Here is a 17,197-nt window from a genome sequence, read left to right on the forward strand (position 1 = left end):
AGGATGGACGTGGAGATGGCGCCGAGAAAAACGAATCGCCGTAGGGGTCAGCTCGGTTGTCCTCAACAGGAGCACGAGACAGACAGTCGGCATCACTGTGCTTCCTACCGCACTTGTAGAGGATGGTTACATCGAATTCTTGAAGGCGAAGACTAGCATGCAAGCCGTCCCGAGAAATCTTTGCGGTTCGCCGGCCAACACGACTAATGGTGATCACTGACAACTGTAAAAGGGTGGCCGTATAGATACGGGCGAAATTTGGTCACTGCATATTTTTTTCAGTGGTGTGATAGTTCGCCTCCGAGCGTGCCAAGGTGCGGCTTGCGTATGCGATTAAGCGTTCGCGATCATCATGCTACAGGACAAGGACCGCACACAGGCCGATGTTGCTGGCGTATGTGTGCAGTTCGGTGTCGGTTGACTCGTCGAAGTGGCCAGGGATGGGCGTAACTTGGAGACGAGTGCGGTGGTATTCGAAGGCCTGTTGTTGCTCCTGGCCCCACAAGAACTGTTCGGCATCTTTCGTGAAGCGGGTGAGGTGTCAGCGATCTCGGAGAAGTTCTGCACAAAACACCGATAATAGGCGCGCAGACCCAGAAATAAGCGCACACTTAGCTTATCGGTTGGCACGGGAAAATCAGCGACGGCGGCTGTCTCACTGGGGCCAGGGCTAACTCCCTAACTCCCTAAGCGCTCACAATGTGGCCCCAGAAATTTCAACTCCTAGAAAGTGAAGTGACACTTTTCGGGCTTGAGGAAAGATCGGAGGAAGGAACTGCTGCGAACACAGCCCGCACGTGCCTCAGAGAACAGCGTCATCCAGGTACACGAGGCATGACTGCCATTTTAGATCGGTAAACACGGTGTCCATCATCCGCTGGAAGGTGGCAAGAGCCAAACACAGGCCGAAAAAGTGCACCCGGGATTTGTACAGACCATTCGATGTAACAAAGGTGGTCTTTCCTCGGTCGTGCTCGTCCACCCCGCTTGGCTAATAGGCACTGCGTAAACCTAGCGACGAGAAGTACTTGGCGTGGTGCAATCAGTCCAGGGAGTCACCAATGTGTGGTTGAGGATAAACGTTTTTTTGAGAATTTGTTTAGACGTCTGCAATCAACACAGAACCGTAGGATTCCATCTTTCTTCGCCACTAGAGCAACAGGCGGTGCACGGGCTCGTCGACGGCTTTATCAAGTCGTTCTGGAGCATTTCTTTAACTTGTCGGCGAATGGCAGCACGTTCCTTTGAAGAGATTCGATAAGGCGGCTGGCATAATGGTCGCTGGCTTGTGTCAGCTATAATGTGGTGCTTTGTGAGCGGAGTCTGTTTAACTTTGGAGGTTGAGGCAAAACAGTCGCGGAAAGATTCGATAATGCTCTCCAGGAAGCGTTTCTCATTAGAAGGAAGGTTCGCGTTCATGGCGGTTTTTATGCGAGTGGTTGGAGCCGCAATTGATGCCAGGATTTCGGACAACGTGTGGTGTCGCGCGACTTTGGTATCTTCTTTGAAATACGCAATAGCTGTTTTCTCAGGCTCACTGTGATGTTCGCAACCAAAATTTGTCGCCAAAAGTACTGTTCAACCACTGTTAAATTAGCTCAGACTTGCCGACCCAGGAGCAGTGACATGTTGGTTTCAGCGATGTCACGCGTGCTGGGGCTGTAACCACACTCTACAGTAAAAAACATGCTGGCTCTTGACGGGATCAATACGTGGTCGTCACAGATGCATAACTTAGCCCTGCGTGGCTCGGTATCGTCGCCAACAGGGCCTTGGGTGGAAAACTACACGAACGGCCCCTGAATGTTGGTAACGACAGTGTACTCCTGAAGGAAATTCAAACGGAGTATTAGGTAATTGGAGCACTCGAGTAACTCAGAAAAGCAACTGCGGAAAATAACGCCGAAGATCTGGATTCGTGAAGTGCAGACACCGATCAGAGTTACCACATGGCCTCCAGCTGTGCGGATCTGCGGCCCAGACCAAGGGCTGAGAACCTTGCTCATGGCCATGACTAACCGACTGCTCAATACATAAAAATCGGCGCCGGTGTCCACGAGTGCGGCAAAGTCGTGGTTGTCGACGGCTACCGGAAATTCGGCGGAAACCAGTCGGTCGCAGCGCGTCATTGAGGTCATCGGATGAGGTTGTCGTCGTTCGGAGCATCGCCGGAAATCGTCGGGTGGAGGCTCTTGACTCGGTCCAGTAGGCACCTACCCCCGGAGGTCGCCGTCTTCGGCTTTCTCGACGTGTGGGCGTGCCTCTGAACTGGCCAGAGGACGACGGGCGGCCGGCCGAATAGAACAGCCTTGGTGATGGCGATCGGGACTAGCGTCGCCGCGAGGTCAAGGACTGCACGTTACCAGCCAGGTACTGCTCGATATCCCGTGGTCGCTCACCGTAGCGCGGTTGAGGTGCGTCAGGTGAAAATCCCTTTAAACACATTCAGCGGTATGGGCAGTGGAGGAGGATTCGGAAGGGCTCCTCGCAGTGGTAACTGAGCGCATGATTGTTTGGCGTACGCCACAGGTGCGATTTGCTCATGGTGGGCCTTGATTCCTGCGGCAGGGCAGGCACTGCTGCGATTGGGTACTGCTGAAAACGCACAGGAGCGAGGGGGGAAATGCTCGCCTCGCTGGCCCGCGAATTCGTAGCGCGTGGCTATACGTCATAAAGTAGAGCGCCGGGTGTGGGGCTGGGGGTGGCTGCCCAACTCGTCGGATTTCTTCACGGGCCACGTCCGTTACTGCAGCGACGCTGGCCTTTGGAGCTTCAAAGGGAAGTTTCGCCAGTTCCTCGCGCACAAGGCTTCTTACAATTTCACGAAGCTCCTCGGTGGGAAGCGACGTAGGCGTGAACTGGGAAGCGGCTGCTACAGTAGCCGCACGTCCGTAGTGCGCGCCCCGTTCCTGCAGAGAACGGTCGAAACCCGTTGCCTCCTTGGTAAAGTCGGACACTGTTCTTGGCGGGTCACGGACGGTGGCCGGCAGAAAACTGATTTTTTACGCCGCGCATTACGTGGCGTACCTTCTTGGCCTCGGGCATAGCTAGGTCGGCCCGATTGAACAATTGCCTCATGTCTTCGATGAACATCGCGACGCTCTTGTTCGGCTGCTGGGACCTCGAGTGCAGTGCGATACCTGCATTCTCTTTTCATTCGATGGTAGTAAATGTCGCTAGCAGCTCTCGACGAAAAACCTCCCAGTTGGTAAAGGGAGCTTCCTGGTTTTCAAACCACGTTGTGGCGAACTCCTGCAGTGCAAAGTAGACGTTGCGCAATTTGCGCTCGCCGTCCCACTCATTCAAATCGGCCACTCGGTAGAAGCCAATCAGTCTTCAATGTCCTCAAACCTGTACCCGTGGAACGGTGGCGGCGACCGAGTGCGTCAAAGACGAATGGCGGGGCATTTCCGAAATGCTGAGATTTTTGGATAGCCGTGGTGGACGTCGTGGCCTATACCGGCGCTATCAGTTTGCCGAACTCCGGTTGTAGGCCTCGCAGACGGCGGCTCAGCTTGTGGACGGGTGTTTAGTCCACGCTTTGAGAGCAGGTATCAAGAGTGTCTTCGTGGTAAGCGTACATGGGACGCTACCCAGCGGCTCCACCTAATATGTCACCGACAAAAGGTTGAAATACACAGAACACGTTCAATTGTACGTGCTCGGGGTGCAAGAGAGCAGGGAGCTCGGGCGAGGAAGAGGACAAACCTATAGCCTCTAGAATGCCCAGGGCATTGCAAGTCCCAGCTAAAACTGTACGGCCGCGGTACGGCGCCACTAAATGGGTTCGTACTGCGCTAACTGGGAGAACGTAAGCGAAGCTAGAGCGCCAGTACTGTCGTCATAGTTTAAGTGGATCCGAGGGAAGACAACTTATGGCATCCAGGAAGAACAAAGAAAACTCTCCGCTGGCAGCAGACGAAATAATTCAAATAAACATACCTGCAGCATGTTTCCAAGCTGCGCGTGCCAGTTTGGGCACTACAGTACCAGGCCCACAAATAAAACCGTAATAATGTACAAAAGTAAAATTTATCTTAAAATCGCATTTTATTTTACTGTGAGTCCGGTCTCACCAAAATGCGCGGTTGATTCCATGCCCAGTTTTAGTATATGTACTTTGGAAGTACAACCGACTTGCTTTCGCTTCACGATTTTTTTGTGTCGTCCTTGAGCAGGGGCCATTCTAATATTCTCTGTATCGTTCCAATTTATCATATGTACTTTGGAGGCAAAACGTTTTTATGGAGGCAAAACGTTAAGGCGCCCGTGTGCTGTGCGATGTCAGTGCACGTTAAAGATCCCCAGGCGGTCAAAATTATTCCGGAGCCCTCGACTACGGCATCTCTTGCATCCTTTCTTCTTTCACTCCCGCCTTCATTCCTTCCCTCACGGCACGGTTTAGGTGTCCAACGATATACGAGACAGATACTGTGCCATTTCCTTGCCCTAAAAACCAATTATTATTATTATTATTAATATTATTATCATTGCACGCCCCTATGCATCGTGGTCTTTCATTGCTGCTATGAAACAATTTCCTGTAACTGATGCGACACGCGTCGAGGTGTGTGTAGACAGCAGACCATGCATCGGAGATTCAGCGCAATAGAGGATATATATATATATATAACCAGAAGCAAAACTGCTCACTTCATCAACCTGATCGTTTAGGCATTAGACGAAGTATGCAAGTAAAAGAAATCCAGCCTACCAAGCTTCGTTTCTGGTGGTGCGTTTCCCTTCGATAAGAAGGGTATCGTGTAGAAAATGTAAGTATGTTGACTGCGTAAATGAACTATTCAGTGGCAAAGGGCGGAGCCGTATTTCACACAGTCAAAGCTCTCTAATTCTCCCGGGCACGGAAGAAAAACTACGCCAACGCAGGTGCGTCAACTGCTTTTATCTCGTATCATCTTCTGACGTATGGTGTAACATAGAAATAGTGCTGTTGCAGACACAACGCATAGAGGAGCTGATGAGTGAGGCGGATATGAAATAGCGCAAATGCGTACTCGCAGTGCACCTCCTCCGTTTTCTTTACATCATAAGGTGACTATAGTAAGCGCGCTCGAGCAGCGCAGGTACTCCAAATTTCCTAAAACAGAAGAGTGTTCGTACCACTAATTTTTGGCTCACAATAGATGACTTGCATTTGCCTACGTTATGTTTTCTGAGATCTACTTTTAGAGTGCTCCGCGGAAGAATATAAGCGCTTGGGAAATGTGCTGAATTATTTAAAAAAAGAAGACAATACGGTAAATTGCACGTGAACACTGACTCTCCGTTTCCTTGGAAACGAAAAGAAAAAAGCCGTCCTCTTCTGAACATGCCTGGCGAAGAATACAGGACAAAGGCTTAAATATCGGGTGCCATGAAGAAGGAAGGCATGGAAAGCTGCAGAGGAGAGTTGGGTCAAAATGTTCTGCTTTTTATCGTAACCTTCAGCCGAAACAAAGAGTGGCCACCTTCTTACTGTAATAAAACGTGTAGGCATCAGAGAAGCAACCTTCGAACGAAACTAACACTGGATGGCGACAAGCACTGCGCTTGGCTGTTTTCTCTTCTCCGTATGCTTAGCTTTGAAATTTACACCCCTTAATAAACGTGTGACTTAAGTTTTTAGTCTAGAGCTGCGAAGGCTGCATGCTTCGCCGCTCGTGCAAACGCCACAGTTGCCGCCATTTTTGTGACCTGTAGTCTATTAGTGACATTATATTTAGGACAAAGTCGTAATCATTCTGACAGTTTTTCTCATGGAGGGTAAGTTAATAATACCAGCGTAAAATTATTTGATCTTTCATGATTATTGATGAAAGATTGATTTTCAGACATTCGTGAGGTGATAATTACTCGAAAAGGGTTCTAACAACTTCTGGCGAAGTTTGAGAAGTGCGCGACCTATTGTCGTAGTCACTTGCCCGTAAAAGCACTTACAATGTTTCTCGAAATTGCATCACGTCAATGTTGATTGAGACCCACCTGCGCCATTCGCTCTTTATTCAGTCTGCGCGTCGTCCTCAGCGCACATCTTCATCCTACTACGATTGCTCGCTCTGAATGAAAATGCATCAATCGCTGCACTTATGATCTGCGCATCGGTTTTTTTTATCACAGTTTGTTTGCATGACTTGGAATTTATCTTGTAAGTGGTGGAAAATGCACAGTTTATGACAGCTTCATATTCCTGCGATGCTTTATCTTCGCTAGGTGTTTAGCCCGGGCTTACTAATATGGAAATGAGGTCTGGTTTTGGGGGAAATAACTGGCGCAGTATCTGTCTCCCATATCAGCGGACACGTGAACCGCGCTGTAAGGAAAGGAATAAAGGAGGGACTAACAGAATAAAAGAAGAAAGAGGTACCGTAGTGGATAGTGTCCCTATATATGCTCCTGCAGGGAGCAAATACAGGAACACTCCAGCGGGCGCAAGAACTGCTGGATCAAATACCTCTTCCCCCTGAAACCACCCCAGAGGCTGCAGAGGAAGCCGCCATCGCAAATGCCATCACCCGCACGAAAGCCCAGTACATTTTAACAAACTCTAAAACTGCAATTCTAAACTTTGCGCGAGGCCGATTCCACGTCCATGCTTTTGGCATACTGGGCTCACCCGATGCACCCCCACCCCGCCATGTAGAGCTTATATGGGTGCCTGCGCACTCCGGGAATCCCGGAAACGAGGTCGCCAGCCTTTTAGCCCGAGTTTCTTTAAACCGGGTCCAGGCGGCCTCGGATCGGGGATTCGCGAAAGAGCGAATGCACTAGTTCAGCGAGATGACGCAGGCCTACAGAGCCTCGCGCCAGCTCTACCCCCCGCCCCACCCCACCCTAGATAACAAACACGCAACACTCTGGCGCAAACTACAGACACACACACTCCCCTCACCCCTGACCCTAGCCCACTATCACCCCTCCTTCCCCACTACTGCCTGCACCTTGTGCCCAGAACCATTCGCCTCGTCCCTCCACATCCTCTCCCTCTGCCCGGCGGACCCTCCCCCGCGCGGCCTAGAGGACCTCAAGACCTGGGAGGACTGAGAGACCTTGCTGCGCTCGGAGGACCCGGCCGTGCAGACAATCGCCACCGGCAGGGCTGCCAGTGTTATGGACCTTAGGGACATAAACACGAGTGCAGTGGGGTCGTGCGGAGACCCAGGGGCGTGCTCTGACTTCCTCTCCAACAATAAAGTTTTTTTTCTCTCTCTCTCTCTCAAATACAGGAACACTTGTTGTGGAGGGCTCCGGAGTAATTTCGACCAGCTGGGAATCTGCAACGTGCACTAAAATAGCACAGCACATTGTCGTCCTAGCGTTTCGCCTCCATCGAAAAGCGGCAGCCGCGGTCGGTGGCCTCATCAGGTTCAGTAGCCGAGCACTCTAACTACTCAGCCACAATGGCGGGTAACTAAGTGTACGGTAGATTCTCTTTTTGTGGTATTAGTAGCATCGAAATATACATACGTAGAGCGCAGGGAAGAAATGAATGGCTATGCTGCCATTCCTATAGCTTCCTCCTAGTGCGGCCCCATTCTTTCTAGTATCTCTTTGTAACCTTCAACATTGCTTTAAAATAAATCGTTCCACTGGCTACGGCCTTTTCTCTCTACAGCCCAATACAGCGCACCGTCGTTCGCATCTCAGCTAAAAAAAGTAGAGAAAGTTAATCTTAAAAACGCGTTGTTGTTGTGCTCTCTGACATAACAAAAAATGCCAGTTGCTTAACTCGACTATGCGGGGATATACGTAGCGAGAGGTACGTTTCACAGGCTGAGCTTGTTGTGGTCACTGTTTGTTTAGCAATGAGACACATTGCGCTCCATCTCGGCTGCTAAGCGCCGTCTTTTACGCTAGGCGGTCTGGCATCTCCGTTTGGCAAGCCGTTCCTCTCTCTGTTCGGGCGTCTCTGCTGCTCTCTTCGCCTTCATAGTCTCATTCTCCCTTTGTTCAGCAGCCAAGTGCCAGGCGACTACCTCTGGATCGGAAAAGTTAGTCTTATCTTATCTACACCGCCGTTTAGCAGCGGCTGGACTCTCCTTCTGGACATCCACATCAAACGTTGTGATACAGCCACCCATTACATCTCCGCCTTTTATACGCAATGCTGCGCATATATCACAACCACCCCTCCCACCCCCTTCCCCCCGTACACGGGGGACCCCAACCCGGAACTCGACGCGGACATCTCTCCGGCGGAGGTTCTAGTGGCCATGCACAAACTTCGGACCACGACCGCCCCCGGCGCTGACAGAGTCACTAACAAGGCGCTCCGCAATGGCGACAGCCAGTCTGTGGAGGCTATTGCAGACTTGTTCAATCACTGCTGTCGAACGGGAACCCTCCCTTCGCAGTGGACTCATGCCAGCATAACTTTCATCCCAAAGCCAGGAAAGCCTCTTGAGATAAGGAATCTCCGTCCCATTTTTCTAACGTCTTGCATCGGCAAGGTCTTTGAGCACGTCGTCCTCGGTCGCCTCCAGGAACACATGAACGACAACCTCCTCTTCCCCCCAACGATGGTTGGTTTCCGTCCCCATCTCTCCACCCAAGATATCATGCTTCAGCTCTCAGAAGGCGTACTCCACCCCCGAAACACGAGGCGCACGCGCGTGGTCCTGGCCCTGGATCTAAAACAGGCATTCGACAATGTACATCATTCGGCCATCTTGGACGCCCTGTCGTCCCTACACGTCGGCACTCGTACCCATCAGTACATCTCAGCCTTCCTCCGCCACCGCACAGCTGAAATCACTTTTGGCTCACTCTCCTCCCCTGTTTACACCCTCAGTAGCCGAGGTACCCCTCAGGGATCGGTACTCTCCCCGCTTCTATTTAATATTACTCGCATCCCCGTGGCAAAGGCTCTTTCAGCCATTCCCGCCCTCTCGCACTCTTTATATGCCGACGACATCACCCTATCGACCTCCACGGGTAATGTCGGCACCATTGAAGAGACACTACAAGCGGGGGCAGATGTGGTGACCTCCTATGCCCATCAGGTCGGTCTTGCATGCTCTCCTACAAAATCGGAACTTCAGGTCCTTCGCCGCCCTCGGGGAGGACTGGACAAAACACCCCCACCTGGCATCGATGTCACCATTGATGCCGCCCGCATACCAGAGGTAGACAAAGTTCGCATCCTGGGAAGGGTTCTCCAGAACAATGGCAAGAACACTGCCACAATCACCAAGCTCACTGCTACCGTTCAACAAACCGTTCGCCTCATCAGACGAATCGCTAACAAACACCGAGGAATGCGGGAACACGACCTCCGCCGCCTGATCCAGGCTTTCGTCCTTAGCCGGGTAGTATACTCCCTGCCCTATCTCTTCCTCTCCCGGTTAGAGGAGAACAAAGTCAACTGCCTCATCCGTCAGTACAAAACGGCCCTCAACCTCCCCCAGCACACACAACACCCTCGCTGAGGTCACCGAGGCCCATCGATCTGCCCAACTTGATCGGCTCTCCTCCACCCTAGCCGGCCGTCACATTCTTGACGCCATTGGCCTATACCCCCTGGCTATTATACCCACACCTTCTCCCTCCCACACCGCACACGGGACCTCATCACCATTCACCCCCTCCCCAAGAACATGCATTCCGAGCATCACGCGGCTCGTCGTGCTGCTCGGGCTACAGCCCTACACAAACACTCTGGCGCACAGCCGGAGAGCGTCTACGTCGACGCAGTCTCTTACACCTCCTCTTCCGCCTTTGCCCTGGCGGTAGTGTCCAATTCGTACACCCCTATTACGGCAGGCACTGTCATTACCTCCACTCCTGCGGAAGCGGAGGAGGCAGCCGTAGCCTTAGCCATCGCTATTACATCGGCGACCCACATTTTCAGCGACTCAAAGACCGCGGTCCGTAACTTTGCGAAAGGCCGCATCTCCTAACCCGCTTTCCGGCTTCTAAGCCGGTCTCCCGCCTCTACCCGACCTATTCAGCTTTTCTGGGTCCCGGCCCACGCCAGCCACCCAGGCAACGAGGCGGCTCATTCTTTAGCTCGAGGTTTCGTCAGCCGAGCAGGAGCCGCCGACGCCTGGGGAGACGCTCGAGATCGAATGGTCGCGTGTCACGAGATCACTCTACACTACCGTGAGCAACGGCTAACGTATACCCCTCCGCACAAGTCTCTCACTAAATTGCAGCAGATGACGTGGCGACAGCTACAATCCCGCACCTTCCTCTCCCCTGCCCACTTAGCCCTTGTTCACCCGGGACTGTTCACGCCAGTATGCACCCTCTGCGGCACTCCGAAAGCGGATTTTGCACACATTCTTTATTCTTGCTCTGAGCTCCTTCTACCAGCTGATTGGCAACTCACACACCTCGAGCGATGGGAGGCTGCGGTGTCCAGTTCTGACCCGGCTGCCCAACGACAGCTAGTGGACTGGGCTTTGGAAGTCGCTGAGAAGCATCACCTTCCGGCCACGACACGCATCCAAGAGCAATCCCATCACTAGGATGTAAATATTAAGGCTTGCTCTACTTTATAAAGTTTTTCACCACCACCATGCGGAGCAGTTCGGCGTACGGCGAGGCGGCGACGAAGCACGCGCCGCACTTGCGGGGTCTCTCTGGTTACCATGGTATCGGCGCATGCGCACAACTGCTCATCCGCGTGAGGGTCACGCTCGGCTCCACCGGTGGATGCGGGCGCGCAGCCTGAACGGTGGCGAAGCGCACGCCGCACCTTCCTCCTCTCCGGTTGCCATGGTAATGGCGCATGCGCACAACTGTTTGCATTGGGCCACAGCGAAATGCTCGAATGGTAGGCCAGTGTAGCTCTCGCTACAAAAGTGGGAAATTGGTTGTTCGGGAAAACTAATGGCGCAGTATCTGTCTCCAATCTCTGTACACCTGAACCGTGTCGTAAGAGAAGAAATAAATGAGGGACTCATCGAAGTAAGGAATACAGGTGCCAACTTCGTGCAAGTGAGATTTGTACTTATTATTTGTATTTTCTTTTCTGTGGGCTTACTGGACGTTTTATTTTATTTCCATAATCACGTAGTGATCCTGTTAATAATGTATTCTGATGCTGCTGTCAAGTCATTGTAGGATGCGTCGACCCCTATCAAGCCTTCTCTCCGACTTCCTGTCGACGAACCCAACATCCTCAAGATGTTGAATAAATTTGAATTGAATTGCATTGAAAAGTGGAGGGCTCCAGAATAATTTTTACCACCTGGGGATCTTTAACGTGCACAGACATAGCACATCACACGGGCGTCTTTTGCGTTTTGTTTCCATTGAAACGCGACCGCCGCGGTCGGGTTCGAGCCCGGGTACTCCGGATCACTAACCGAGCGCCCTAACCACGGAGCCACCGCGGCTTGTTTGACTTATGAGGCAGTGTGCGTTTTCAATGCCTCAAGCAAGGAAAGAATTCCGCAAATTTATGCAGCTTCTTTTCCTCAGGCCATTGACGAATTTTAAAAGCGGATTTCTTTGCTTTTATTATTTTGACAAGTTTGTCGGTGGCGCTTATTTTGAGTTTTCAGAAAGGTTTCAGGAACCATTTCAAAACATGGATAAATGTAGTCTTGTACACTTTCGCCCCGATTTATTTCGCATTACCTTTTTACCAGCACTTGACTTTTCCACGTACGTATCCACCCTTTGCTAGATCTTTGTTGGGAAAACAAGCGTCGACGTCGGCAGAAAATGCATGTACTCTTCTAAACATAGTTATACATAGTGAAAGCTTAATTTTGTTGCTTCGCAAGTCAAGGCACTCATTACTCCTCGGTTTGAGCGGCTCGTCTATCTCGGGTTCGTTGCAGTACACGTTCTCGGTGAACTGTCTCGATTGTATGATCGGACGCAACTTGATGACGACGCCGGAGGGTTGACGCACTCACGCCTAATCCACGGCAAAACTGAAGGAGGAACCACTGACGTAGCAACTATTACATCCTCTCCAAGTCGCGCAGTATCACACGGCGAAATCGGATAACGCAAGCGGCTGTGCCTCTTCCAGCGTGCCCTCTTCGATGCGAAATTGTTACTAGGCTATGTCGGCGAAAAGGTATCCGCAAAACGTGTCTCCAAACCGTAAAGGATGTCGAGATCTCAGTGCAATCAGTAGAGCCGAAGCGCAAAGGAGCCCGTGTGCAGTGCCATGTCAGCGCACGTTAAAGATTCCCAGGAGGTCGTAATTATTCCGAAGCTCTCTACTACAGCACCTCTTTCTTCCATTTTTGTTTCAGCCTCTCCTTTTTGCCTGCCCTTACGGCGTGGTTCAGGTGTCCGCCGAGGTATCAGACAGATACTGTGCGATTTTCTTTAAAAATTTATGAAATCAAGTTTTTTACTGCCAATCTCCAACAAAAGACAAGACAATTTCTCTTCAACTTCCTTTAGAATTAACTGGTGGAATAGGCTTCACTGTTTAAATTTAAAGTTAAATCATTTTTAAGTTAAAAGTGCCATGCCCTCCCCTGCTGATGCAGTCTGGCATTGGTGTGAAATAAATTCATAGACTAAACTCGATGATGTGCACAGATTTTATTGCGAAGCAATACTACTTTAGGTCGCACTTCAGCCCGTTCCGTGGCGAGGCGGTGGTAGGCACCATTGACCTTTAGCGTGACCTCGCTGCGTTACGTCACACCACGTGACCTAGAGTGACGTCACACCAGCTGTGTAAAAACGGGGCCCCATCTCACGCCGTCGCGAGGCGAGGCGGTAGCCACCAACGGCGGCCTAACTCCCGCTCCTCTCACCAGGGGCGCTACGGTCGGTGTGACGTCACACCAGCTATGTAAAAACGGGGCCCCATCTCACGCCGTCGCGAGGCGAGGCGGTAGCCAACAACGGCGGCCTAATTCCTGCTCCTCTCACCAGGGGCGCTACGGTCAGAGTGACGTCACAACAGCTGTATAAAACAGCTCCGCTCCTCTCGCCAAGGCAGTCATACAGCCAGATGTTACGATGGTGCCTACGAACAAGGCAGCTCGGCAGAATGCAAAGAGGAAGCATCAGTGAGCTACGGAGACGGAAGAAGAACGAGAAGAACGACACTATTGCTTCGCAATCACCAGGCTTAACCAAGCTAAGCCACGGCCGTTTTTTAGACCCGACATCGCAGTTGCTGATGCTATAAATTGTTGTTCCAACAGAACCAACTCAGTTTTACTAAATCCAATGATCAATGATACACAGCGATGCGCTGTGTAAAAGTCACACTACTCTTTACGTTGGCCATTACCAAACAGTAACAGATGAGCATACGGCAAAAAAAATTTTAGGTATTATTTCTGTACTACAACTAAAGGATGTTTAAGTGTGTAGTATATTAGAGTGGGTTTGGTTCAATGCAGATTATGCATTCTCGATTAATGTGCGGCGATATCACTGGTTGCCCTCCAAAGCGTGCTAAATAGGCTCATCAAAAGAACCCCGACATCTTCGCCGCTGTCAATGTAGCGCTTTTAAAATACTAAAATGGCGCAATGAATTTCTCGCTCAATGTCAGCACTTAGGTATCTGTAAGCGTCTGTTTTGGACAGACCATAGGATTTCAATGCTTAATTGAGTATTCCGTAAAATGCACATTATGCCGCCTTGGAGAGGAAAAAATTTCAGGTGCTACCTAAAGTCCCGTAATGGTACAGTTTACGTGAACAATTGGTAACACATTATCAGGTCTCCTTCGTTGTATCAATTATACTCATGTCATGTTGAATACAGTGCAATTTTATGCTTTAAATTTGGCAGACATTGAATATCCACTAACGAAGGCGTAGGTTCCTGCTCTTCAACTGTTCTTCCTGAAAAGCCAGTTCAACGTGTCTCGGAATGTAGCCTCAGCGGAGTCACACGTGCACTTTTTTGGTGAAGGCAAAGATATGAAATTACAGGCACGCTTTCATGTCGTCTACAGTGAAAGGCGGTCGGAAATCTAGCCCGCTCTGTCGTAGTAAACAACAGGACGCGGGCACAGAAGAATCTTGTAAGAGTACAGATGAATTCGATAAAGCTGTTCGGCACTGTTCTATAGATAGTATCAAAGCGATCTCGAGGCCGAACAGCCAAACACAAGTTGACAATCGTCAGCACGCGTAGACGATTTCTTCTGACCTTTCCACAGAGCCTTTCATTGAAAACTATTGTCCAGATTTTTTTGCTTCTTGTATGATAGCGACTCCACGTGGTAGTCACACCCAGAGTCCGTGTGCGCACAAAGAACAGTACTCGGGCTTTTTCAATTTTTTTTTCCAAAAACGACCTTTTACTCGGCACTTCCGAATGCCCTTTGACATAAAGCACAAGCGGTGCCCCCTTTGTTGCAACCCTTTGTACTTCATTTGGCTCGTTTACGTTTTTTTTAATTACAAAAGCAAAAACCAAATTTTATGATGGATTTCGGAACAAGGATTTCGAGACAAGGATTGAGAGACAAGCATTTCAATACCGTGAAAGTTGTTTTAAAATGGGTTACTTGATCTCTAAAGAATCTGTTCATTTTGAAGTTCTAATTCGTTTGTGCGTGCAAATATCATATCCGTAGAAATCTGCTCAGTCAGCGAAACGATATAAGCCCCTAGAAGTGTAATATCTATTAATGCTTTTCGGGCTCCAGGATGTCATCGCTATTTGCATATATACTCTGTAGTTTCGTTTATATTTTACAAATTTTTACTTTAGAAGCAGTTTGCGATACGTCAGTGCGGTTTGGGCGGGTTGATTACGTACATGACAAAATTCAACTACAAGGCAAAGCATTAACAAAAATTACCTTGCTCGCGTTTGCAATGCATAAAATACTATCGAATTTTGTGGAGTACATATTATAGTTTCAAGTTAGCGTGATTTCAGAGGCAGTACCACACACAGCGATGCTTTTTTATAAACGTGGAAGACGGTAAATCTTACTCAACATCATTTGAGAAGCATGTATTTTACAATCGATATTATAAACACCAGCTCACACGATAAAATTTAAAAACTTGGCTCACCTTCGATATAAAGTGCTCTGAATTTCGCAATATAGTGTTTCGTCTGTTTGCGAGGGTTTAACATCCCAAATCGACTCAGTCTATGACGGACGCGCAACATATTCTTCCGTCCTAAAAACAAAAATTAGACTAATGAAATACTTTTACATCACTCACTTTGCGTCAATGCGCGCGTTGCAAGCCCAGTAGCGACGAATGAATTGCTCGCACTCGCCGCTGCCCACTTCAAGATGGCTTCGGGGCGACGGCACTACGGCTGAGTTCTTGTGGCGGCAACACAAAAAAGGAGTGATTGACAGCTTCTGCAGTCTTCACTGCGGCGCTGACAGATTAAATAGAGGAGAATATTTCACATCATCTTGAGCATAGCAATATCTCTGAAGAAACACCAGCCGATACGAAGCTTAGGGTACTATGAAAGCAAACAATGTGGCTGTGCATGCTATCCTTATTCTTAGTCGTTTTGTGCGTGTCCCCAATCGCGCTGTTCGCTTCATAAGGCTCGCCCTCCAGCTTCTGCCTAACCTACTCGTCCAGTATCGAAAGCCTCTTATGTCGCTCCATTAGGGTGCAGTCACGTACATTGGCGTCATAGCCTCTGTGTAACTTGAAGGCATTGTCCAGGACCCAATCCGAAACACGCAAAAAACGGCAAAAGAATTGATGTAAGGGTGCTTAGGCACAGCTTAGCGACGAACATTGTCTTACGGTGCTTCCGTGAGCTGACTCTTCGCAGACAGTCGTCTCAATATTGAAAGCCCTGGTGAATATATTGCGAGAGGCGTACCCGCGGATGATTGTGGCGCTTTTCAGTATTTACGAACATTCCTTGCCCGAACCTCAAAGCGTTCTCAGCATGCTACTTTGGCCTTTTAACTGCTGTGTTTTAATTGTTTTTGTGTGTGTTTTTGCGGTCCTGCTCGTCACGTTCAGGTTGTACTCTGTAGTGAAACCAAACTGCTCTTACTTCCTATTCTTCTTTGACCCAAAGTTTGTCTTTCAGTGAGCTATCAATAGATGGATTGCTAGCGAAAAAGTTGTCTTCTCTGGGGGTTAACCTCGAAATAACTGAGTTAAGCTAGGGTAAGTTCAGAGGAGTGCCTAGCCATCTGCAGGCAATGGTAGGGAGCTCGATTAAGCTCGGAGCAGCGTCGCGGGAACTTTTGAAAATGGGTGCAGGCCGCCGCGAACAGAAAGACGAAGATTGAGAAACGCGGTTGCCTGCAGTTGCAGATGCCAGAAAAAAGAGGCAAAGCATGAAGTCGCCGGAGAACGTGCCATCACTTCTGAGGCAACAACAACAACGTGCAGTGCCGCAAACTGTAAATCACGCATGGAGATGGGCATTCGGCAGATACCAAATGCGACTGACGTGCTTTCTCAAGTGAATGGCGAATAGCATTGCTACGAGCAGCTAAGGCGGCATACCGCAAGAGGAGAGGCGAGGAGCGACTTCAAGCACATTTGGCTTAAAATCAAATTTTCAATTACAGAAAATTTCTAACAAAGATAAACACAGTTGAACAGGGTTAAGCGTGCCTGCAAACCTAATTCGCATTTAGCATAAACAGTTCAGGGGCCGGGATAATTTTTTGTTTTCATGTATTGCGAGTACTGTGTCAGGCTGTCGTTGTATTCTGACATACTTACCCAGTCAGAAGTTTCGGTGCACATCCCAACGAAGCGGCCCTATAGTTTAAAGCGGCAGCGTTAAGGTTCTCTTTCAGCGAAAAACCTGGGTTTGACGTCGCAGACATATGCGGGTAGCTTAGCTTAAACGAAAAATCCCCAGAAAAAAAGATAGATGAAGAGGAGGAGGGAAAGACAGAGATGTTAACCAGAAAGGGGTTCCGGTTGGCTACCCTGCGCTGGGGAAGAGGAATTAGGGGGCTAAAAGGGGGAAGAGAGAAGGGGAAAAAGGCATAACACACACACACACGCACAACGCTGTCACAATTTGTCACTCAATCCAGTCGCTTTCAAGTAGGTAAAGAATGCCTTGTATGCCTTGAGGGCAGTCGACCGCTGTGGCCACGGACCGAGGATCTTTTGCTCTGTTAATGGGCGAGGATCTAGGTGGTCCAGGGCACAACACAGTGTATGTCTTGCACTCGAAATGCAGGGCAATCAGAGAGAAGATGAGCGATGGTCTCCTCAGAACCGCAGCTTTCACAGGCAGAACTGTCGGCCATCCCCATCCGGAAAGCATAGTGGTTGGTAAAAGCAACGCC

General features: G+C 49.7%; 1 non-coding gene across 1 annotated transcript; it reads right to left on the minus strand.

Moving 5' to 3' along the window:
- Window positions 1-4,132: 4,132 nt before the first annotated feature.
- On the minus strand, window positions 4,133-4,238 carry LOC144135585 (U6 spliceosomal RNA). Its single transcript, XR_013315534.1, has one exon. It is a non-coding gene; the product is annotated as a U6 spliceosomal RNA (small nuclear RNA).
- Between the last annotated feature and the right edge of the window lie 12,959 nt (window positions 4,239-17,197).

Source organism: Amblyomma americanum, chromosome 5 (assembly GCF_052857255.1).
Source record: "Amblyomma americanum isolate KBUSLIRL-KWMA chromosome 5, ASM5285725v1, whole genome shotgun sequence".
Lineage (NCBI taxonomy): Eukaryota > Metazoa > Arthropoda > Arachnida > Ixodida > Ixodidae > Amblyomma > Amblyomma americanum.